The sequence below is a fragment of the Podarcis bocagei genome, assembly GCF_964188305.1.
Source record: "Podarcis bocagei genome assembly, chromosome: 11".
Classification (NCBI taxonomy): domain Eukaryota; kingdom Metazoa; phylum Chordata; class Lepidosauria; order Squamata; family Lacertidae; genus Podarcis; species Podarcis bocagei.
The window spans coordinates 13738815-13763276 of record NC_138136.1 but is presented as its reverse complement, the minus strand read 5'-3'; the positions used below and the strand labels follow the sequence as shown (position 1 = coordinate 13763276).

The window sequence follows — 24462 nt, the reverse complement described above, 5'->3', positions numbered from 1 at the left end:
GATTACTGTATCAAACACAGTATGGTTAAACCCATAGATTTAACTGGGCTTAAATACACTAGCGGCCAAAACTGTGGAAACCTTTTGGAAAAGGTGTATTTCCAAGGTTTGATGGCTCATAACACCTGATTGGCTCTCTAAACACTCATGCTCATTGGCTACATTCAAATGAAGGAAAGCTACTGCGTATCAACCTAAGCAGGTTATGCTTCCTTTTTCTGGTTACTTGCTATAACTTTTGATAGAATACAGATAATTGAACAAACTTTGTTGCATTACATTCTTCATTAAATTGTCTTTACATTGATTTATACAGTGGTGCCTCGCAAGACGAAAAGAATTCGTTCCGCGAGTCTTTTCGTCTTGCGATGTTTTTCGTCTTGCGAAGCACGGTCCGTCGCAACTGCGCCTCTTCAAGCGGCTTAAAAAAAAAGCGCAAGACGTTTTCGTCTTGCGAAGCCAGCCCATGGGGAAATTCGTCTAGTGAAACAACGCAAAACCGAAAAACCCTTTGTCTAGCGAGTTTTTCGTCTTGCGAGGCATTCGTCTTGCAAGGCACCACTGTAATTTTATGGTATTACTAAAAAAATTATAATGGTGTTAAGCGCCATCACACCTCAGAAATACACTTTTACCTAAAGGTTTCCACAATTCTGGCCACTAGTATATGTCCAGGGATGCGGGTGGTGCTGTGGGTTAAACCACAGAGCCTAGGATTTGCCGATCAGAAGGTCAGGGGTCCCTTTACCTTTACCTTTATATGTCCAGCAGTGCAGTCCAAACCAACAATCTGCTAGGATGATACAACAAATTGTTGGACTGTCCCAGCTCAGCCTGGGCGTAAGTCAACCAGCCAGAAGAATTTGCACTGGCATAAGTTCCACCCCTCAAAGTGGGTGTTTTAAGGATGGGGTTAGGAAAGGGCAAGGAGGGACTTAACACCTATTCCAACCCCCTTTGGACTTTGTCAGATGATCTAACAACCTGGTAAATCTTAGCCAGCAGAAAGGAAGAATTCAAAATTATCCATATTCCCCATGAATGGAGTTTGGAATAGTTGTAGCATAAGCCAATGTAAATTGGGGGGAGGGGCTTGTTATATGCCTGCTGCCCACGCCACATGCCTGCACTGTATTTGTCACCTAAAATCTGGTTACAGTGGTACTTCGGGTTAAGAACTTAATTCGTTCTGGAGGTCCGTTCTTGACCTGAAACTGTTCTTAACCTGAGGTACCACTTTAGCTAATGGGTCCTCCCACTGCCGGCACGTCGCCACCGCACGATTTCTGTTCTCATCCTGAAGCAAAGTTCTTAACCCGAGGTACTATTTCTGGGTTAGCGGAGTCTGTAACCTGAAGCGTCTGTAACCCAAGGTACCACTGTACCTTGGCATATAACAAGCCCCTCCCCCCCCCACTTACATTGGCTTATGCTGCAACTATTCCAAACTCCATTCATGGGGTACAAGCTGCCCCACAGCTGCAAAGAAGAGGACTGCATGTATCTTGTAAAGGTGAGGTTTCCTTCCACCCTTGATTCAAGGTGTGGGGGACTGTTCTTTGGGTACCAAAAGTTTGGGAATCTATCTTAGAGTAAGGGCTGGGACCCTTCCCAAGAAAGGATAATAGACTTTGCATAAGCTAAACTAGAATGTCCAATGTATCTTATCAGGAGAAATGTAGCTACCAGGACCAGGACAAAAAAGGAGTAAATGGGTCATTGGTTACAAACAATGTTGAATAGGTTTAGTCTTGAGGTTTTGATCCAGAAAACAGCCATTGTAATTTGCATGAGAGAGGTCAAAGAGATCCTGTGGTTACAATACTTAATGGCTTTGCTATAGCTAAGCAGAGCTACAAATATCCAACAGCCACATTCTCTCAAGTACCTTGTTCACGCTGCAACAAAAATGTTTATTGTTAGTAGCACTAAATGGCTGAACTCAAACTACTTCATTAGCTAAGAGGGGAAATGGAAAGGATTTTGGAGGCTACATGATGCAGCAGGACAAAAATTAGAATAAAGATGACTTATGTGGTTTTAGCCTTTAGTAGACCATTAGGTGATGAATGTTCATCTGTAGTCTCTGATGAGCTTCAAAATCACAGAGCCAGGAGCAAGTTCCTTCCTGAGTCATTTAAGCAATATTTGATAGCACTGCAACAAATCATAAGATTGACTCCTGGATAGTACTTTTATCGCCTTCAGCAAGTGATAAATGCATGCCTTCCTGGCCCGATAATGATAAAGAATTTTTATTTAGAATTGCCTGCCAACTGGCGATCAAAAGCTGATAAAAAAAATATATTGTTCAGATTCTGATTTAATGGTTCTTAAAAGAAGCAGATTGGGACGTGGGTGGCGCTGTGGGTTAAACCACAGAGCCTAGGACTTGCAGATCAGAGGTTCAGCGGTTCGAATCCCCATGACAGTGTGAGCTCCCGTCGTTCAGTCCCAGCTCCTGCCCACCTAGCAGTTTGAAAGCATGTCAAAGTACAAGTAGATAAATAGGTACCACTCTGGCGGGAAGGTAAACAGCGTTTCTGTGCACTGCTCTGGTTCGCCAGAAGCGGCTTAGTCATGCTGGCCACATGACCCGAAAGCTGTACGCCAGCTCCCTCGGCCAATAAAGCAAGATGAGCGTCACAACCCCAGAGTCGGCCACGACTGGACCTAATGGTCAGGGGTCCCTTTACCTTTATAAAAGAAGCAGATAAATATCAAACACTGTTGGTAAGTAAGGACCCACAGAGTTGGGAGTTGATAAGCAAATGTGATTATATTTATCAAGTATTAGTGAGTATGGGTGGGTCTCGTTACAAAACATTAATGGTTTCCCATTTGCTTACAGACTGTACTCGTGATAAATTCAGTCTGGGAGTATTCTGTATTCCAGTTATCTCTACTTCACACCCAGTTAACAGGGCATATACTCCAATGTGTATAAAATATGCACACTTAGGTATGTATACATGCATCTTACAACTAATCCAGAATGCGGCAGCTAGACTGGTGACTGGGAGTGGCCACCGAGACCACATAACAGCGGTCCTGAAAGACCTACATTGGCTCCCAGTACATTTCCGAGCACAATTCAAAGTGTTGGTGCTGACCTTTAAAACCCTAAACGGCCTCGGCCCAGTATACCTGAAGAAGCGTCTCCACCCCCAGCGTTCAGCCCAGACACTGAGGTCCAGCTCCGAGGGCCTTCTGGCAATTCCTTCACTGCGAGAAGTGAAGTTACAGAGATTCAGGCAGAGGGCCTTCTCGGTGGTTGTGCCCACCCTGAGGAACACCTTCCCATCAGATGTCAAGGAAATAAACAACTATCTGACTTTTAGAAGAGATCTGAAGGCAGCCCTGTGTAGGGAAGTTTTAAATGTTTGATGTTTTGTCGCTTTTAAAAAAGTTATTATTAATATTCTGTTGGGAGCTGCTCAGAGTGGCTGGGGAATCCCAGCTGGATGGGTGGGGTATGTAGGTATGAATGTATGTATGTATGTATGTATGTATGTATGTATAAATAAATAAATATAATCCTCATCATCTTACATTCTTAGGCGACTTCATGCATCTGGGGGAGCAGGATGCCGCAATAATGTAATTTCACTTTATTGGTAGCATTTTAGGCAGCAAGAAGCATTTTACAACCAGATTGCAGTGAAAATGGTTCTCCTGTTACTCCCTGGAGATCTCTACAGTTTGCAACATAAATCAGCATGTGTTTCCAGGGACTACTCCGTTTTTCACATAATGATCTAAGGGTTGCAAGGGTGTTTTGCCACACAAACACTCCCTTTCATGGATGGTCAGGTAGCGATAACACCACCAAGTAGTAATAGGGTAAAGTCATTTTCCGCAAAGTATTACACATTCCCCTGGGTTTCAAAGGGTGCGTGACATATTTTTTAATCGTGATGTTTTTTTAGCTGCAGAAAACAATTCAAAGATAAAGTATTATTATTAAAACTACCCCCAAATAATCTTTGCCCAAGACTAAGCTCTCAAAATAGGTGCACAATATGTAAGTTTGGAAGCACCGGGGTAAGGGATTCACAGTTATATAGCACATGCCTCCAGATATTACTGTGGTATTCGAAAACCATCAGCAAATTTGCGCTGCACATTCTTAAAATGTGCACCACACTTCAGAGACTGATCTAGGCAGGAGCCACCAAGTCCTTTGAACCTTTCCTATCTGCTAGAAATGGTGGGAAATATTCCAACACTCCCCATATTTATCCTGCAAGTTTTTTGTACTTGGCCTCTTTAATAAGTAGAAGTGAGAGAGGTGGGAATGATTTCTTTCAATATTCTGAAGAGCAACAGCAGAGCATTTCCTAGCCACAGAAGCAAACAAGTGAGACCTGCGACAAAATGTCGGAACAATGAGCTCTCCCTGGTTAGCGCTCCAGCCAAGCCCACCCTCATCCAGCATAATCCATCAGAGTTCTCTGCCCATTTTTCTGACAGTCAATATTTAACGCCCCTCCATTTTAGAGGGGGGAGTCTTTTTAAAAATTGTACTTCTACAAACTTACTTTTATTAAATGTACCCCTGCAAGCCTCCAAGCCTGCTTCTGTTTCCCTCTTGAGTTTCCGACTGTGCTATTGGCTATGTAAGGATCTGCACTGACAGAACTAGTTCACTATTAGCCTATAGGCCTAGGAGACTGCCTGATGTGCCATAATCCCAGGAGCTCCCACTTCAGGAAAACATCCTTACATATTTACTTTCTGGTGCTCCCTGCACCTCTAGAGGAGACACACCGAGGGTCTCCTCACGACAAGGTTTAAGAGCGATCTCTGCTCCCTGTTTTCTAAAGGTACAACCTCATATATATATTCCTTTTTGCGAGTGTGACTAAGTTTTCTATATGCACTCAGTGTGCATGCAGTCCCTTTCCTTGTCTGCCCCGCTCCCCCTCAGCAATTTCCTTTTCCATACTTTTCCCAGGGTCTGTCTGAGGTAAAGTTGGTTTCTAGCCTATTTGGCTGCTGCTTAGCCTGGATAAGACTGACGCAAGATCAGCTGAGAGAGAAAAACAACTAGAGGAAATGGAGGAGGTTATAATTGCTTCCTGGACCAAGAGAATGCACCCACCTTTTGTTTCTCAGTGAATCAGCTTTGCTGAATATTTAGCTTGGTGTTTTTGGCTTTTTTTCAATAATAAACTAAATCTGGCGAAGCTACATTCCCTACAACAAGTGTCATGGGAAAGAATAACAGTGTCTAAAAGCACCCCCCCCCCCAAATCCAGTTCCTTAGAACTCTTCCTGCCCCATACCTCCTCAAAACCAATGTGTACATCTGGTAGGGATGCGAGTGGCGCTGTGGTCTAAACCAGTGAGCCTCTTGGGCTTACTGATCAGAAGGTTGGCAGTTTGAATCCCCGCAACGGGGTGAGCTCCCGTTGCTCTGTCCCCGCTCCTGCCAACCTAGCAGTTCAAAAGCACAGCAGAGCAAGTAGATAAATACCGTATTTTTCGCTCTATAACACGCATCTGACCATAACACGCATGTAGTTTTTAGAGGAGGAAAACGAGGAAAAAATATTCTAAATGAAACAGTGGATGTATGATTTTTATGGTTCATGCTGTGGCCACAGACATGTGATCTGACAGTGAGTTTGGGGTAGCCCAATGCAAAAATCCTGAGGATCCATGTGGATCCGTGCTTTGTAACCAAGTTTTAAGTGGGGAGGGAAGGAAAAGAACTCAAGGGACAAGGAGCTTTTCCGCGGGGAGGAGGGAGGGAAAGAGCACTGTTGCTTTAAAGGTATACTTAAGGTATTTGCCCTGTGCCTGGGTTTTTTTTCCATTTAACAGTTTGCAGCCTTTTCCTTCCGCTCCCTGTTTTGAGGCGGAATAGATTTGAGCAAGTGAGGAGGACTTTGATTGCAGGGGATTCGCCATTAGCTGTGTAAAAGCGCTCCTCCTTGCAGCCTGAACGATAAGCAGCCACCAGCAGCAATAGAATGGAGCACAACAAAGCAGTAGGGGCACTAGGACCCAGACAATGCTCAAATCTATCCTGCCTGAAAACAAGCTGCTCCGTCCCAGCCGATCAGCTGAGACGCGGGGATTTGCGAAGTTTTCCCCTCTCCCTCATGCCCTCCCCAGCCTTTTTTTTTACTTCCTGGTTTTCACTGCGCTGGCTCAGAGCTCGAGGTTGGTTTTATTTTGCTGCTGGTTGCTTAAATTTTATCTTTCCTGCCGTCTCTCTGCAGCCTCATTGCTCTGTTTAGAGAGGGCGCAGACCTTTGCTAGCGTCTCTCCCTCCCGTGTAAGCGGCTGCTGCCGGCTTTGCTGCTATGGCTCTCCTTCCCTCCCTCCTTCCTGGCTCCAGGTCGCTTTAAAGAAAGCAAAGTGAGAGCCTCGTAGAGCGTGTAAGTGGCTCCCACTTTGCTTGACTGATGGCAGCCATGGCTCTGATCCGTGCATTCACTCCTTAACACGCACAGGCATTTTCCCTACTTTCTCGGAGCAAAAAAGTGCGTGTTTTGGAGCGAAATTTACGGTAGGTGCTTTTGTGACATCACAAGAAACCCACAGCCAATAGCAACAGCTGGGGAGGCATCATCTTCATTGCTTTGAGCCTCACAATGGCGGGTGGACCTATCAGTGGTTGTGTGCTTGTTTATTTGGGACACGGGTGGTGGCGCTGTGGTCTAAACCACTGAACTTCTTGGGCTTGCTGAGCGGAAGGTCAGCAGTTTGAATCCCCATGATGGGGTGAGCTCCTGTTGCTCTGTCCCAGCTCCTGCCAACCTAGCAGTTTGAAAGCACACCAGAGCAAGTAGATAAATAGGTACCACTCCGGCAGGAAGGTAAATGGCATTTCCGTTCGCTGCTCTGGTTCTTAGCTGTTCAGTGGCAAGCTACTTTTGAAGTTGTAGCCCTTAACTGTCATCAATAGTTCTGTCCTCAGAAATGGAGAAATCTACATTGCTCAAGTTAAGAGAGAGATTTTGTTAGAGTTGAGCCAGAGGGAAAGTAAAAAAGGTAAAAAGGTAAAGGACCACTAGATGATTAAGTCCAGTCAAAGGCGACCATGGGGGTGTGGTGCTCATCTTGCTTTCAGGCTGAGGCAGCCAGCATTTGTCCACAGTCAGCTTTCTGTGTCATGTGGCCAGCATGACTAAGCCGCTTCTGGTGCAATGGGACACCATGACAAAAGCCAGAGAGCACAGAAATGCCGTTTACCTTCCCGCCGGAGCGGTACCTATTTATCTACTTGCAATGGCGTGCTTTCAAACTGCTAGGTTAGCAGGAGCTGGGACAGAGCAACGGGAGCTCACCCCGTCGTGGGGATTCGAACCGCGAACCTTCCAATCGGCAGGCCCAAGGGGCTCAGTAGTTTATACCACAGCGCCACCAATGTCCAAGAGGGAAAGTAATGTGTCTTCAGAATAAACATTCAGGCTGGCGCTTCTCTTCTGCTGCTTAATGTTCTGAATTTCAAAAGGTGTTTGCCATGCTCTGTTTAACTTATATGAACAAATTTAAAGGTGTCTGTATTTTATGTGGCAGCAAGAGATTGTTGCCAGACCTTTTTGCAAACAGCTTCAAGGGCAGCAAACAATTTACTGCAAAATCAAATCCATCTATGACCACTGAAGCCAAAACAAAAAAGGCAAGAGAACTCATTGATTAATACCAATTTGTAAGACCTTGCCCACAGATTGGAAGTACGGTCCCTCTGTGTATCGGAGCCTTGCAAAAGCGAAGGAGATTGTTATTGTTGCCCTGTTAAATCTTAGCAATATTTTGCATTGCATTTCTTAAAATCTATTTGATCCTTGGGTAGGAGGGTGGATAAATTCAAATTTCCCCTGATACAATTTATTTGGCTATAAAACACTCCTTTGTCTTCACTATTAATGGCAAGTCTTTGTTCTCACAGACGGCTGAGAGTGGGAAGCGTTGAATGAACTCAGTTCATCTTGAGGTAAAAATCCCACCCAATGCTATCTCACAAAAATTGCTTAATAATAGCATGGGGGGAGGGGACTCAATCCCTTATTTAGTTTTATGTGCATCAAGTGGCTGTTATTTCCCTCATTTTTGTTGTTGCTCCTTCCTGTGTCAACATCACTCTTTCACAAAAAGGCCTGACTGCTGGACAGAAACATTTAGAAATAGATGCTTTGTGGGGGTGCTCCTCTTGTCACACTTTAACAAGAGCTGCCACGGTCATTTCACAAAGCCCTCCGTAGACACGCAGCAGCATGTTTAATGCTTAGACATATTGTTGGGGAGGAATTTGCCCATGGGGACAGCACACTGCTCTAATCTCTTTGCGGTCCACAGCAGGAACTTCAGATCTATAAATTGCTTGCTAAAAGCTGCTGCAGTCAGATGCACAGCAAAAACATTCATAAACAGAGAGAGAGAGAGAGAGAGAGAGAGAGAATTGCGTAGAGATGCTATCAGTCTTGTGTTAGGAAAGCGTGTTCTCCCTAGCAGAGAGCACGTGTTGCGGTTGGGAACAGGCCACCCTCCAGTGACTAGGCAAATTTAGTTGAATCCCGACCATTTAAATGGTTAAACTGGGTTGCTGGGGTGTTTTGATTGTTGCCAGTTCGGAGGAGGGGTCAGAGTCTATATATACAGGGGCCAGACGTTGGCACGGCCTCTTGGCCGTTTTGCATCGGATCACATGGAGCACTGGGACAATCTTCTCATTGTCTGGTTACATTTCTTTATTTCTTTATTTCCCCTTTCTTTTAATCCTCTCTAGTCCCTTAAATAATTTAATTCCCCCCTTTTCCTGTTCAATTTCCCACCCCACCCCTTACCCTGCCCTGTAGGAAGATTCTCCCTGTATCTGTGGCTTGCCTTTCCCAATAGTGAGAGAGCCCCCGTTAGGGGCTTTCTTTCGCAAAAAGGTTTCCCCCATTTCTCTTGTTGAAATTGTGGGGCTAGTCAGGGCTGTTCCCAGCTTAGCTGATATCACTTTCGTTTATAGTATCCCCGAAGGTTGGCTTTATGGCTCCCTGTGCCTCCAAGGACTATGAGCACTCTGTATATGCTCTTGAACTATGCTGTTTCTGAACAAGTTTATTTTCTTTAAGTTTGTTTTGCCCTGATAGAGGCGACTGCCATTTTGAGATGAGCCATTGTGGCTTAGTGGCTAAAGTGCAGGACTAGGACCTGGGAGTTCATATCCCCCTCTTAGCCATTGTTATAACAAAACAAAACAAACTGCTCCTTATGGGCTATTCTGTTGCTGGGCAGTTCGGCCCATTTGTGATAAAAGAACTTTGGGTTTCTTGAAGGGGTGCTTCCCTCTAAAAGGGCAAGCAGGGGTACCTGGACAAGCTGTGGGCTACCTCAACTCTGCTATTTCACTGGAAACATTTATGCCTGGCCTAGCAGGTGATCCTAGGGCTTTGCCCTAGAATTCGATGGCCTGGAAGCGTTTCCGGCCTGAATAGTGTCCCCATGTGGTCCATGAAGCATTGGTTTCACTGGGTCAGCGCATAGTGCCGGTAATGCCTAGGTTGCAGGATTGGTCCCTGTATGGGACAGCTGCATGCTCCCCCATTGCTATACCTGGACACTTAAGTCCTTTTGGTGGTTACCTCACTGTGAGGGATGTAATGGGCGCCATGTTTGCAATATGCAACTGGGAGAAAGCACCTTGGCGTGCCCGCATTGCAGTTTGCTCTGTGCGTTGCAGAGCACGGCGCTGCACGGGCTGCAATTGCATTGCATTGCTAGGAGATTTGCAGTTGCATTGCACGGAGGGTGTGTAGTTGCATTGCACGGAGTGTGTTGTTGCATTGCACGGAGTGTGTAGTTGCATTGCACGGAGTTTGTTGTTGCATTGAACAGAGGGTGTGCAGTGCACGGAGTGTGTAGTTGCATTGCATGGAGTGTAGTTGCATTGCATGAAGGGTGTGTGCATTGCAGGGAGTGTGTAGTTGCATTGCATGGAGTGCGTGTGCATTGCAGGGAGTGTGTAGTTGCATTGCATGGAGTGCGTGTGCATTGCATGGAGGGTGTAGTTGTATTGCACAGAGTGTTTTTTGTTTTGCTTTGGTTTTTTGCATTGCACGGAGTGTGTGTGCATTGCACGGAGTATGTAGTTGCATTGAACAGAGGGTGCAGTGCACGGAGTGTGTAGTTGCATTGCATGGAGTGTAGTTGCATTGCATGAAAGGTGTGTGCATTGCAGAGAGTGTGTTTTGCATTTCACGGAGTGTGTAGTTGCATTGCACAGAGGTTTTGTGTGTGCATTGCACGGAGTGTGTAGTTGCATTGCACAGAGCGTGCTTTTTGCATTGCACGGAGTGTGTAGTTGCATTGCATGGAGAGTGTGTGCACTGCACGGAGTGTGTGTTGTTGGTTTTTTTTTTTTTTTTTGCATTGCACAGAGTGTGTGTCTGAAAAGGAAGCTGGCTTGGCGGCAGCTTGGTTGGGACTTCTTTAGGGGTTCTGGCCAGCGTCGGCCCTGTAAATTTACATATCATGATGGCTGCACAAGATGCCCCCTGCCCAAGCGGGGGCTGGAAGCTGGCAAGCAATAGCTCAATACCTTTTGCCCATATTCCCATTTTATTTAGGGATCCAGTTGGATATCGTTGCTAAAACATACCACTTGGCTATGGAGAAGCTGTCTGCCTTGAAGGAAGTTATTTTGTAATACTTCCTCTGTAGCAAGTGATGCTTCACCAGATCCGATCTTGCTGGGTCACTTAACTAATCTTCCCACTAGGCCAGGCTGCCTAGATTTCACCCCTCCCATATCCAAGAATCTCCTGAGGAGTCTGCTGATTCTCCAGAGAGGAGGAGGCGTGTTCTGGTCTCTACTTATTCTGCTCCAGCACCAAGTCAGTCAGTCAGTGTCGGAGAGGGAGAGAGACTGAGTGTTAGAGATCATGTGTAGAGATAAGGTTGCTGCTAAGGGCAGCTGCAGATACTCAGTGCAGTGCAGCATTTATTTATGCTTAGACCTATTAAGCTCTGTATATAGTTTGTATAGTTGTAGATAGAATAAAGAAGATATTCTACAGAGCTGCTCTCTGAGTTGTTTATATACTCAGACTCTGCTGTGCGACGACTGTCTTTTTGTTGGAGTGAATCCGGTGCTCACAACTCTAAGCTGTGAGTCCACAGCACTTTGACCTGTTCATGTGCAGAAGGTGGTCTCTGGAAGTGCTACCCAGCTCGCCTAGCCCAGTTGGGGCTGAAGTGGATGAGTCCAGTTGGTGGCACTGGCTCAAGGGCGATGCTGACAGAGGTCCCCTTACCTTTGTGTATGCCTACCAAATGTGGTGAAGGCAGATATCAGGCGATGGTAGCAATTCCTGAATGTATGCAATAGTAGTTCGCCATGGCAGGATACCTTGAACCCGCTCAGGGATTTTCAGGTTCATGCTGGTGCTGCTGGATCTTTGCCCTTTGGTTTTTATTTCAAGGGCTGCTGGTGTGCAAAGCTATGGCCTCAAGCCTGGTGTGGTGAGGCAATCATGTGACATAACTTTTCTTGAGTTTTCCCCATTGTAGTAGCAGTTCACATGTGGCCCGAGGAGTTCAGTGACCATCGGATCTGCTTTTGGTCTGATAACCAGGTGGTGGTGAGCGTCTTGGCAAAACAGTCCTCATGCCCCACAGTCTCTGCCCCTCCGCTCATGCTTTCGAGCTGCGCCACTTAAGGTTTAATATTGTGCTTTCTACTCTCCAAATTACGCTGACACTATCCGATTTTCAGATGAAGCGCTTCAGATCCTGGGCTCCAGACTCGGCTATTGCCAGACTTTTCCAGTCTTGTGGCATTTTGACAACAATTAGTAATTTCAGAGAGCGGCAGATTCCATTTCCCCTTCTGCTTTTACCTCTTATGGGAAGGCCTGGATGGATTTCTTAGCCTTAAGCTGGCAGTTCTTGGCCATTCGGAAGAATTTGCCCCCATCCTCTGAGCAGATCCTGCAGTATTTGGTCCACCTGCTGCAGATTGGGCATGCGGTTATAACTATCCGAATTCAGTCCGCTGCAATGTCTGTTTCATTGAAGCTTTAATTTTTCAGAGACCCTTGTATAAAGTTTGCAGTGCGCAGGGCCTTGGAAGGTTGGAATAGGCTCCAACCTCATAGGACAGTGGGCAGGAAGTCGGTCAATTTTTACCTATGCAGTATCTGCAACAAGTTAAAACTTGTCTGCGGGTTAAAGATCAAGGTGAGACTCCTTTCAGTAGTCCATTGCATTTTCGCACTGAGGGTTGGGGAAATGGTTGTTGGAGCCAGCACGGGGCCGAGATTCTGGAGGCTTATTGCTTCAGGACTTTTCCTTATCCTTTGGAGCTTGTCATTAGAGCTGGTAACTCTAAAACAGACTTAGTGGGCAGGAGTGCCACAATCAGGCTTCCCGCCACAGGTGAGGAGGGCCCTTGCCCGGTTATGGATAACAGAATATTTGGCTTTTTATTCCCTGGGGGCTGGCCCGCTCCTAGTGCATGAAAATGGGTTCCCGTTAGCCCGGCATCAATGTGCTTACGTCGTGCACCAGTTATTAGAGCCTGCGGCTTGCTTACCGCTGAACACTCCTCATTCCTTACGATTAGGTGCTGCTGCAAAGGCTGCACATTGGGGGCCTGTCAGTAGACAGGATTGTGAATACGGGTCATTGGAAGTCTGACGCTGACAAGGATTATATCAGGAAGTGTCACAGTGATGTCTGTGCTGATGCTTGTCTGTTGTTTCCTTTTTTCATAGGAGCAGCTGTGCACATTTGGGCCACAGCATTGTCCACTAGGCTGGCAAGCATGTTGACGGGTTTGGACTGGGGCGTCATCTCAGTCTTCCTGCCCATGTGAACATATACTGGATGTCCAGATGGGGAATGCTTTGGGAGGAGATCCTTCCTTTGGTGCGGTCGAGTGTGACCTGTGCAGGTCCTCCCGCAGTGCTGGTGGTACAGCTGGGCGAGAATGTTTGCTGTCTTCCTCCAGCATAAGTTTGCATTCCTGCATGCAAGAGGGCTTGGATTGAGTTGATGGCAGCTCTCCCTGGACTCAAAATAATTTAAGGCATTGGTTCAAGGTGGTCTGGAGGGGGGGTTGGAGCACCTGTCCCCTCCAATGCGCAAAGATGTTCCATTAAGGGAATCCAAGGATTTGCCATGCTTTTGTCGCCCCCTTTTGAGGGGTAGGGCCATGCAAGAGCCCCTGGGAGCATTTGGGGTGAGCTTGAGTCTGATCCTGGTTCATTCCTCCCCCATGCTGTTTATTGGAACTGACGATATGGTGGGGCCCAGTCGTCAGTGCTGCCCTGCTGAGGTCAGGTGCAGCTAGTCGGGAACCAATGCCTAGACAAACTACCACCGAGCAGGCCAGAAAGCATGTTAATAAGGCGGTGGATAATAGAATAAAATAAATAAAGTAAATAAAATAACAAATAAAATAAAATAGGTCCTTGCTTTAGGTGGTTCTGTAATATTGCACCCTCCTAATTTTCTTCAAGGCTATTGCCCTCTTTAGGGCAGATGGGGTGCATCTTTCCCCTATGGGGAACGACACCTGGCGGGATGCGATTGCCTTGGGATTCATTACTCCCCCACAATGTTTGCTGGTACTGACGATATGGTGGGGCCCAGTCGTCAGTGCTGCCCTGCTGAGGTCAGGTGCAGCTAGTCGGGAACCAATGCCTAGACAAACGTACCACCAAGAAGGCCGGAAAGCATGTTAATAAGGCAGTGGAAATAAAATACAGGTCGTTGGAAATCGAATGCATTCAAAGATTATGTTCGTTAACATTATTGGTGTCTTACAATTTTTGCTTGTTTCATCTTATTTATCAGGTTTAGCGGTGACCCGTGTTTGGATTGTGGGGCACAGTATCGTCCATTGGGCTGGCGTCGCAGCACGGCAATCTGGATTGGGTCCAGATTTCGGCTTTCCTCCACATATTCGCTTGTCTTGGCTGTCCAGACGTGGGATGTGCTGGTCGGAGTTCCTGCCAAGTATCCGGAGGCAGTTGCTCTTGGAGGGGCCGCCAGCTGCTATTGTGGTGCAGCTTGGTGAGAACGACCTGGTGCCCATGGACTGTTTGTCACTACGTGCTGCAATTTTGGGTGACCTGGAGACGCTGCGTGCAATGGTGCCGACAGCGAAAATTTTTTGGTCAAAGCTTTTGCAACGCTGCGTTTGGAAGGGCAGTCGTTGCCCGGCTGCCACTGAAAGGGCCCGAAAACGCATCAATTCTGCTGTGGTCAAAAAAGTTTTGGAGCTGGTGGCGATGCAATTTCCCACCCCGAGATTCTTTTTGAGAGGCCATCCTTTTTCCAAGCTGATGGCATGCACCTTTCCGCTTCAGGGAATGAGGCTTGGATTGGTGCGGTGGTGACCAAGCTGAGGTCTTGGTTGGGGCTGTGAGTGGTTTGGCGGTGAGCTGAGGGCTCCATGGCGGTTAGGCACTGGTTAAATTGGTGCTTGGAGGGGTAAGTGCCTACCCCTCCAAATGATGCGAATGGGAATTCCGTTAAAGGAAATCCAGGGGCTTGCCATTCTTTCGTCCTTGTCCCCGGAGTCGGACTTGGGCCGTGCAAGCCCCAACGGAACATGAGGGTGAGAGGTGTGGGTCTGTGTCCCAGCTTCATCTCTCACCCAATACTTGTTTCCCACGCTGGCTTCCGCTGGTATCCGGAAGGCCAGCTCTGTCCCTGAGGGCAAGGACAGATAGTCGGAACCAGTGCCTAAGCAACCACTCACATTTTTGTATTTGAATAAAGTTGTGGCCAAAATTATGCCAAAAACCTTAAACAAAAATTGATGTGTGAAGTGTGAATTATTGGGGGGCTACTGTGACTCAACACGCAAAGCGTGTTCTCCCTAGCAGAGAGCACGTGTTGCGGTTGGGAACAGGCCACCCTCCAGTGACTAGGCAAATTTAGTTGAATCCCGACCATTTAAATGGTTAAACTGGGTTGCTGGGGTGTTTTGATTGTTGCCAGTTCGGAGGAGGGGTCAGAGTCTATATATACAGGGGCCAGACGTTGGCACGGCCTCTTGGCCGTTTTGCATCGGATCACCCGCCCTCCCTCCCTTTAATAGGGGTTTTTTTTATTTAAGCTGATCGCTTGACCTTGCTATGCCTGTCATGGTGTCGTTCGCCTTGGTGCGGGGGCACGGTAGGAATTTTGCCATCTGGCTGATTGGCTGGTGCCATTTGGTTTTTGCCTACTGCGTAGCAAATCGTCACAACTTGTAAGGTTGGCGGTTAGGCACTGGTTAAATTGGTGCTTGGAGGGGTAAGTGCCTACCCCTCCAAATGATGCGAATGGGAATTCCGTTAAAGGAAATCCAGGGGCTTGCCATTCTTTCGTCCTTGTCCCCGGAGTCGGACTTGGGCCGTGCAAGCCCCAACGGAACATGAGGGTGAGAGGTGTGGGTCTGTGTCCCAGCTTCATCTCTCACCCAATACTTGTTTCCCACGCTGGCTTCCGCTGGTATCCGGAAGGCCAGCTCTGTCCCTGAGGGCAAGGACAGATAGTCGGAACCAGTGCCTAAGCAACCACTCACATTTTTGTATTTGAATAAAGTTGTGGCCAAAATTATGCCAAAAACCTTAAACAAAAATTGATGTGTGAAGTGTGAATTATTGGGGGGCTACTGTGACTCAACACGCAATTAATCTTGGAGTATACATTTATTTTAATTTATGATAAATATTTGATTGTATCTTTTTCCAGTGTGCTTATTATTATTATTATTATTATTATTATTGTTATTATTATTAAATCAAATACCTTTATTGGCATCACAGTATAAAACGTTTCGAGTAATTGGAATAATTAAAAAGACAAGGGTGAAGCTATCAAGGGTTATAAGGTCACGCTATGGTTGTGTGCATTTGGATGTTCTGCTACGCCCTGTCTATTTCCCGAAAGGATAGCTCATTGGGAACCCTTTCGGGTAAAATTGTAGCTAAAAAGGAAGCTACTAAAGCAGTAATATCTCTGTCCTAATCTGCCAGGAGAAACCTTATTTGGCTTCTTCTCGGAGTTATGGGCCGGAGGTCCAACATTTTGCTCAGCATCAGTTGGCGAGGTCTGCTGTGTAAAGGGCACTCTAAGAGAATGTGGTCCATTGTTATTATTTAGTAAATTTGCATACCGCCCTATATCCATAGAGCTCAGCGCAGTTCACAACCTAAAACCACAATATAAAAAAACAGAAAAGACATAATAAAACAACTCAGTAATCTTGGGTAGAATAGTGCATCAGGTATATTTTTAAGGGTAGTTCTAAGGTATGCACAGATGGTTTTGACCCCGGATTGATTAACGTAGAGCACAGTGGTACAATAATCAAGTTAAAAATGAAAATAAAATAGTATTGCCGTTGGCTCTCTATCATTTGCTGTGCTATTGCTACCTTGCTCAGCATACATTAACAGATTCTGGAGGAGGTCAGTTTTAATCCACCAATGGATGACAACAAGAAAAGCCTTGGCTCAGTCCTGTTTCTGACATTGGCTTTCAGATCCCTTGCTCAGTGTGGCATGTCAGAAATTAAAATGAGCCAAGCTCTGTGTGTGCTGCTGATCTCCTTGTGGCTTCCTCAATGTGAGCAACCATCTCAGGCTAACTGTGACTGTAAGAATCAGCAATGCATCCAGACTGTCCCCAAACCCCAATGCTCACTAGGCAAACATCACATCACATACGTCTTTGTGTACAACATATCTAGCCAACGTGCTTCATCTGTAGCTGGTTGAGGCTGATGGAAGTCGAAATCCAAAAACACCTGGAAGGAACCATGTTGGTTATCCCTCCTAGCAGCACCCTGCAAAATTCCTCAGATAACTCTGTTTGCTGCTGTGGTCCATACTTCCTCATTTCCCCAGCAAAGTCACCTAGAGATCTGAAACCATCGTTCTTGTTTTGTTTTCCTTCCTTACCTCTAAGATGGGTTTTTCTGAGATCCTCCAGACCATCTCCCATCATCCCTGACTGAGGAAGATGGAAGCTGAAGTCCAACAACATCTGGAGGGATGCAAGTCCCCCATCTCTGCTCTCAGTTCACAGCAGTAAATAAAAATATCTAAGCGGCCATGCCAAAGCATGTCTATTGGCATTATGAAAAAATATTGCTTGGTAGCCCCTCTATGTGGGCATCATTGCCTCATTTTTTTAACATGCTCATTAAAGTTGCGCCCACACATTCTACTTGCATCGAGGGATTTTTCTTTGCAGTATTGATTATGACTCATTTTTGCAAAGATGAGAGCTCTGAATACAGCTTTCATGTACCCATGAAAGACTCCTCGTCGGGTGTGTGGGTGAGTATTTCATGTAAAGTTGTAATTTTTTAAGTGTGTGTTTTCACAGACTTTGTTATTAAGAGATTGAGGGCTTTGTTACAATACAGCCGCTGATGTAGGCAGAGTCGGCAGGCTGATGCCTGCAGGATGCTATGAAGACAAAGGCAGTTGGGGGTACTAACAGGCAGGATCCACAGGTATTTGCCCCTGTGTCAGCAGGGGTGTAGCTATTCAAGGCTACCAAACAGATTGCTCCAAAAAAAGAGAAGAAGTTGCAGCTTAGGATCAGATTTGCTTATTCTGGTGAATATCTGCAAATAACAATAGTTTAAATGGAAATGCAATGCAGCCTATGAACAAAATCTGGGACATGTCTCTTTGAGAATGTTATCTTATGAAAACCAGGTGAGAAGAGGAATTTCTTAAGAGTTTGGTCCTATTTAGACTCCTTTTCCAATCTCCTTTTCCAAGTTATTTTGAACATCCATTTCAATTCTTTGTATATCATTTCCCAGTAAGCTTTAACCTTACTACAAGACCACCACGTACAATAAAAAGAACCTTCTTTCTCTTTACATTTCCAACACTTGTTAGATGTATATACCGTATTTTTTGCTCTATAAGACTCACTTTTTCCCTCCTAAAAAGTAAGTGCGTCTTAAGGAGCGAATGCAGGCTGCACAGCTATCCCCAAAGCCAGAACAGCAAGAGGGATCGCTGCTTTCACTGCGCAGCGATCCCTCTTGCTGTTCTGGCTTCTGAGATTCAGAATATTTTTTTTCTTGTTTTCCTCCTCCAAAAACTAGGTGCGTCTTATGGTCTGGTGCGTCTTATAGAGCCAGTTTACTCAGTATTAGATACCAACGATATATCATTTTCATATAATTTCCTCTTAAACCATAAGGCAAAGGGACCCCTGACCATTAGGTCCAGTCGTGGCCGACTCTGGGGTTGCTGCGCTCATCTCGCTTTATTGGCTGAGGTAGCCAGCATACAGCTTCCGGGTCATGTGGCCAGCATGACTAAGCTGCTTCTGGCAAACCAGAGCAGTGCACAGAAACGCCATTTACCTTCCCACCGCAGTGGTACCTGTTTATCTACTTGCAGTTTGATGTGCTTTCGAACTGCTAGGTTGGCAGGAGCAGGGACTGAGCAATGGGAGCTCACTCCTTCGCGGGGATTCGAACCGCTGACCTTCTGATCGGCAAGTCCTAAAAACATAACATGCTGTAAATTTTATATCCATATCCATATATGGATATATCCCCAGATATGGAGATGGAATATGGAGATGGACCAATGTTCTGACTCCATACAAGGCAGCTTCCTCTGTTCCCATCAGCTGCCCTTGGTTTGTAAGCAACAAACCCACCCTATGGCTTCACAGTGGGAGACAGGAGCTCAGTCTTTTAAAGCTGCAGGCTACAAGCAACATCTGATGCTGGAGAGAAAGGTTTATGCTCTCACCGGAGTTATTTGATCAATGGGATAACAAAACAGGAAGTGGTTGTAAATCGCGCTCCCTGTGATCCTTGGGTGAAATTTAATAAATAATAAGAACTGTATAGCTTGCCCAAAGGATTGAACAGTAACTCACAAGAAGGAGAAGGAGGAGAAGATGAGTTTGGATTTGATATCCCGCTTTATCACTACCCTAAAGGTAAAGGGACCCCTGACCATTAGGTCCAGTCGTGACCGACTCTGGGGTTGCAGCGCTCATCTCACTTTATTGGCTGAGGGAGTCGGTGTACAGCTTCTGGGTCATGTGGCCAGCATGACTAAGCAGCTTCTGGCGAACCAGAGCAGCCCACAGAAACGCCGTTTACCTTCGCGCCCCAGGGGTACCTATTTATCTACTTGCACTTTGACATGCTTTCAAACTGCTAGGATGGCAGGAGCAGGGACCAAGCAACGGGAGCTCACCCCGTCATGGGGAATCAAACCACTGACCTTCTGATCGGCAAGTCCTAGGCTCTGTGGTTTAACCCACAGTGCCACCCGCATCCCTTTTTTTATCACTACCCTAAGGAGTCTCAAAGCGGCTAACATTCTCCTTTCCCTTCCTCCCCCACAACAAACACTCTGTGAGGTGAGTGGGGCTGAGAGACTTCAGAGAAGTGTGACTAGCCCAAGGTCACCCAGCAGCTGCATGCGGAGGAGCGGGGAATTGAACCCGGTTCACCAGATTGCGAGACTCTTAACCACTACCCCACACTGGCTCATGCCAAGAGCTTATGCCAAGACCCAACATTAAGAATGGATTTTCATGTTACGGCAACAAAGGATTTCCCAGAGGAATGCCACAATTAATATTCACTCTTCAGTGTAATGATATAGAATAGTGAATATGCTTTAGTCCTATGATACAAATGTTGGAAAGCTTTAGGCATGTATGTGATTAGCTGATTAGCTCCGACTCCTCCAAGCCAAGGTTGCTCAGTCAGCAACTGGCACAAATGATTAGCCACCGTGTTTCCGGATATGGGTTTATTTCCCCTAAGGCAGCCCTGAATGCATTCATATGATCAAACCTTACGACTGTAACATTAAAAATTGCTTTGTTAGCCTTTTATTTAACTATTTCAGATTATATGTGGTGGAGAAGGTATTTTTACATAATAAACGTTTCTGGCAAATGGCGAGATGTGAAGCATAGCTTATTCTTTTGACTCTCGACTTGTCTGACTTGCTCAACAGAGGCTCTGACATGGATTTATTTATTTGCTTCTTTCTTTCTTTCTTTCTCAGGAAGTGTCAGTCCTAGACTTAGACATTATATGGGGAACATGCCACCGCTATTTCCCTCTCGCACAGGGTTGGTTGGCATCTGTAGGGGAGAATCTGTGGGACAGAGTATATAAACCTTCTCCTCATCGTTTGGCATTTCCTTTCCATTGAAATGAAAGTGAGTTATGTAAATAGTTACGTAAGTTGAGTGAGTTGCAAAACCTATGTTGAAGAGCAGACAGTGAAACGAATAATATAGTACTCAGGGGAAACCAAACTGCAGCAGAATGGAAACAGGGCTGGTTGTGACGAATATAGGTCAGAACAGAAATCAGTGCTGCCTTACACTCCTATTTGTAAGCTGCTGCCTCCTTCACCTGCATTCCCTATTATCTCAGCAAATGTTGTCTTAAGGCTACATTTGTCATGTTAACATCCAAGTACAGTGGTACCTTGGGTTACAGATGCTTCAGGTTACAGATGCTTCAGGTTACAGACACTTCAGGTTACAGACTCCACTAACCTAGAAATAGTACCTTGGTTTAAGAACTTTGCTTCAGGATGAGAACAGAAAGTTCTTGATCCGAGGTACCACTGTAGTGGCCTCCTTCAGTGTCAGACTGCAGTGGTACCTCGAGTTACAAACACCTCAGGTTACAAGCACTTCAGGTTACAGACTCCGCTAACCCAGAAATAGTACCTCGGGTTAAGAACTTTAACCTCAGGATGAGAACAGAAATCACTCAGCGGTGGCACGGTGACAGCAGGAGGCCCCATTAGCTAAAGTGGTACCTCAGGTTAAGAACAATTTCAGGTTAAGAACGGACCTCCGGAACAAATTAAGTTCGTAACCAAAGGTAACACTGTACTTCTCTGTCTCTGTCTGTCTATCTGTCTCTATCTATATCTATCTATCATCTATCTTTCACAGTTCTACAGCAACAGCAATATTGTTTATGGGCAGAGGCACCAAGATCCACGCAGCATTGGGCAGCGGCTTGTCGTGTGCACATGATGTCACATGTGTTTTTCCTTTCAGAAGTGTGACGAAATCAAAAGTGAGAAAAATAGGTTTGACGTTAGATTTGTGGTCCACCAGGCATATGAAACCTTTGGCCCTCCATATATTGCTGAACTACAGCTCCCATCATCCCTGGCCATTGGCCCTGTTTGCTGGGGTTGATGGGAGTTGTAGTTTGGCAGCCCTTGAAGGGCCTAAGGTTCCCCACACCTGCTGAATGGAAATGTGTAAGCTGGTGTAAGGTTGATAGTAGAAGGAATAGTCTTTCTTACTAGCCATGTCCACCCAGTATAAATATATGTTTTGAAATAATAATAATAGCCTTGGCAATTTTCTTCACAATCTCCTGCTAAAAACTGCATTGAACAGGAGGTGCAATCCACATCCATCCCATGATATAATGTCACCTATTGTTCCTATTTAGTGCTCTGAGTCCTTAACTCCTTAAAGTAGAGCATAATTTCCTGTGATTGTTCTGGGCCAAAGTCCTGCACTTTCATCCATTATCCTAGCTCTCCCTCTTTTGCTGCCTTTTCATTTATTTCTTGTGCTGTATTGCAAAAGTGGCCCATTCACCAAGACACCCGTTAGTTTCTTCAGCTAATTTTTGTTCCTTTTTTCAAGCCAGGAGTGGGGAACTTGTGGTTCCCCAGATGCAGACTTCTATCAGGCCCAGTGAGCATGGTCAGTGGTTGGAGATAATGGCAGTCATAGTCTCCATTCATGCTCCAGCCATATTTGGAGGGTCACAGTCTCCATTCATGCTTTAAGCAGAAGCCAAACTAGGCTACATCACCATCCTGCGAACTATCTACTTCACAGACCCATTTCGGCCCCGCCCCATTTGGGAGACACTTTTTGTCGTTGTTGGCATATTAAATTTCGTTTGTTGGGGCAGATCTGTAATTGCATAAATTCAATTCTCAATAAAGGAAGCATTTTTTAATAGGAACCACAAGAAGCTAACTACTGGAACAACGAGAGACAAAATGGCTGGCCGCAACCAGATGGGACCTGCAAGACCCATGATCAAAATTTCCAAATAGGGCTGGGTGATATATCAATATATCATTCAAAACCACTTTGAAGTCCGTATCGTGATATCAGCTTCATAATTTTGGACCTGGAAATATATTGTGAGTCATGATATGTGTGAGTGCTATGCAAAAATCACAATGTGGGGGAAACCGTGAAGCCAGCCAATACCTCTACATAGCTTCATCATTATTTCAGACATTGTGATTTATTGGTATATTGTGATATTTAGCTGGTGATATATTGTGATGCTGAAAACCAGATATCTCCCAGCCTTAGTTACAAATAAACCTGAAGTAGGTTAGGATTTTATTTATTGGTGGCAGGTAGACTTAACCATTTTTTCTGATTTGAATAACCCCCTTGCCCTCAGGTTGCTCTTTCTCCCTTGGAAGTGAGGCATCAGGCATAAGCCTGCATTTTATTAATGTTTGATCAGGGCTTGTATATTAAAGAGAGAGCTTAAAGATTTTCAAAAGTTTCATGCCAGGCAGAAGACAGCTGCTTAGAGAACCTTGGCAATGTTTTCCTCCTAGACAAGGGGCCCCTTGATTTATAGCAGAAAACAATTCTCAAAGTCGTAAAAGCTGGAATTACAGACTGAGAGTGAGGACACTGACCCTACATGTTACAGAAGATAAAAAAGGCAGAGATAAACATAATTAGGAATGAGTAAATAGTAAAATAATACCAATGTGCCTCCCAGTAAAATGAGCCAGATCTTCTTTCTAAGGTTAAAAGGCCAAGACCAAATGGAGAAGCATCTAGCTGGCAGAAAGAGAGCATTTTTGGGAGAGCATTTTTGGGAAGTCTTTTTAAAGCTGTTTCTTTCTTAAACTGAGAGAGTTAAAGGGCAATAAATGTTGGGAAAAGCAGCTGGCTGAAGGGGGGTGTGTATACTGAAGAGGCTTCTTTTGAAAGCTGTTTTTTTACTGAGTTACTGAAGAAGCTTCTTTTGAAAGCTGTTTTCTACTAAGTTCCTTTTCTACTTTACAAAGGCCTTATTCCTTTTAAAAGGCTACCTATGTTATGTATTAAATATATTTGCTTAAATGTAATTATGCAAAGGATTTAAGAAATGCTAGATTCTTATTTCATATAGTTGTAAGAGTTGTATTTATCCTGAAATTAAGTCAGCCACCAGCCTAGCCCCCCTGCCAGACAGGAAGACGCCATCCAAGCAGTCCTGATATATAGCTGTCAGGCATTTGTTTAGAAACCTTCAAATGAAGGAGATCTTTCAATGTTGATGTGAAACTCAAGATCCTTGACATATGTTTAAAATAAAAATTTAAGATTAACCATTTGTTTTAGAAGGCAATAGGGCAAGGAGGGCAAGAGGTGAGCTGGTAATTAAGATTCCTTGTTGAGACACATGTAAGATATATTACTACTTATTTGTCATTTATAGATGTAACAATATATAGCTCTTTGTGTTCCATATAAGGACAGGAGGATATGGGTGTATCTTTTAGGATTGGTTATAGCAATCAGCCAATAGGAAATTCAACCAGGCTGATTGGACAGAGGCAGCCACAGGAGGAGCAAAGGGGGCTGGATTAAGGGAATATAAGTGCTGGCCATAATGGCAGGAGGCCAGGCCAGAGCTTGGTAACCATATACCACTGTGCCTCTCATTTATTTGTCTGACAAATAAATTATTATTTTAATTTCTCTATTGCTGCGTTGAATATTTCATTCCAGCTAAGCGTTAACCACAAGCAGGGTGCTACAGAAGGAGATATACAGGTTGGTGTCATGTATGTTCAAGTATATGCAGCATAAACAATTGTTACACACCACCCCAAGCAGTGCAAAATTCTCAGGGTTCCAGGTGTTTACCCAGGGTCTGGTTTCCTTGGAATGAAGGACAGTGGAGACACTGGTATCTGTATGGTATATGGTCTATTTACAGTGGCACCTCGGGTTACATATGCTTCGGGTTACATACGCTTCAGGTTACATACGCTTCAGGTTACAGACTCCGCTAACCCAGAAACAGTGCTTCAGGTTAAGAACTTTGCTTCAGGATAAGAACAGAAATTGTGCTCTGGCAGCGCAACGGCAGCAGGAGGCCCCTTTAGCTAAAGTGGTGCTTCAGGTTAAGAACAGTTTCAGGTTAAGAACGGACCTCCGGAACAAATTAAATACTTAACCTGAGGTACCACTGTACACATATACGGCCTGAGTTTACAACAGAGAGGCTCATAGCATTAACACCCCATGAGGGTCTTGCTTCTCCCATAACCACAGCCTTGGATTCCAGCAGAAATCAGGCAGGGCCCTGTCTCACAGGCTTCAGCCTGCAACCTTGCTTCCAACTTCTAATTTATACACACCTCAGCTTTCAACGAGGGATGCAGGTGGCGCTGTGGGTTAAACCACAGAGCCTAGGACTTGCCGATCAGAAGG

The 24462-nt window shown here is 45.3% G+C and overlaps 1 long non-coding RNA gene across 1 annotated transcript; it reads left to right on the top strand.

Moving 5' to 3' along the window:
- Positions 1–1463: 1463 nt before the first annotated feature.
- LOC308597923 lies at positions 1464–5193 on the top strand. Its single transcript, XR_014013290.1, has 2 exons — positions 1464–1513; positions 4958–5193. It is a non-coding gene; the product is annotated as an uncharacterized lncRNA (long non-coding RNA).
- Positions 5194–24462: the final 19269 nt, after the last annotated feature.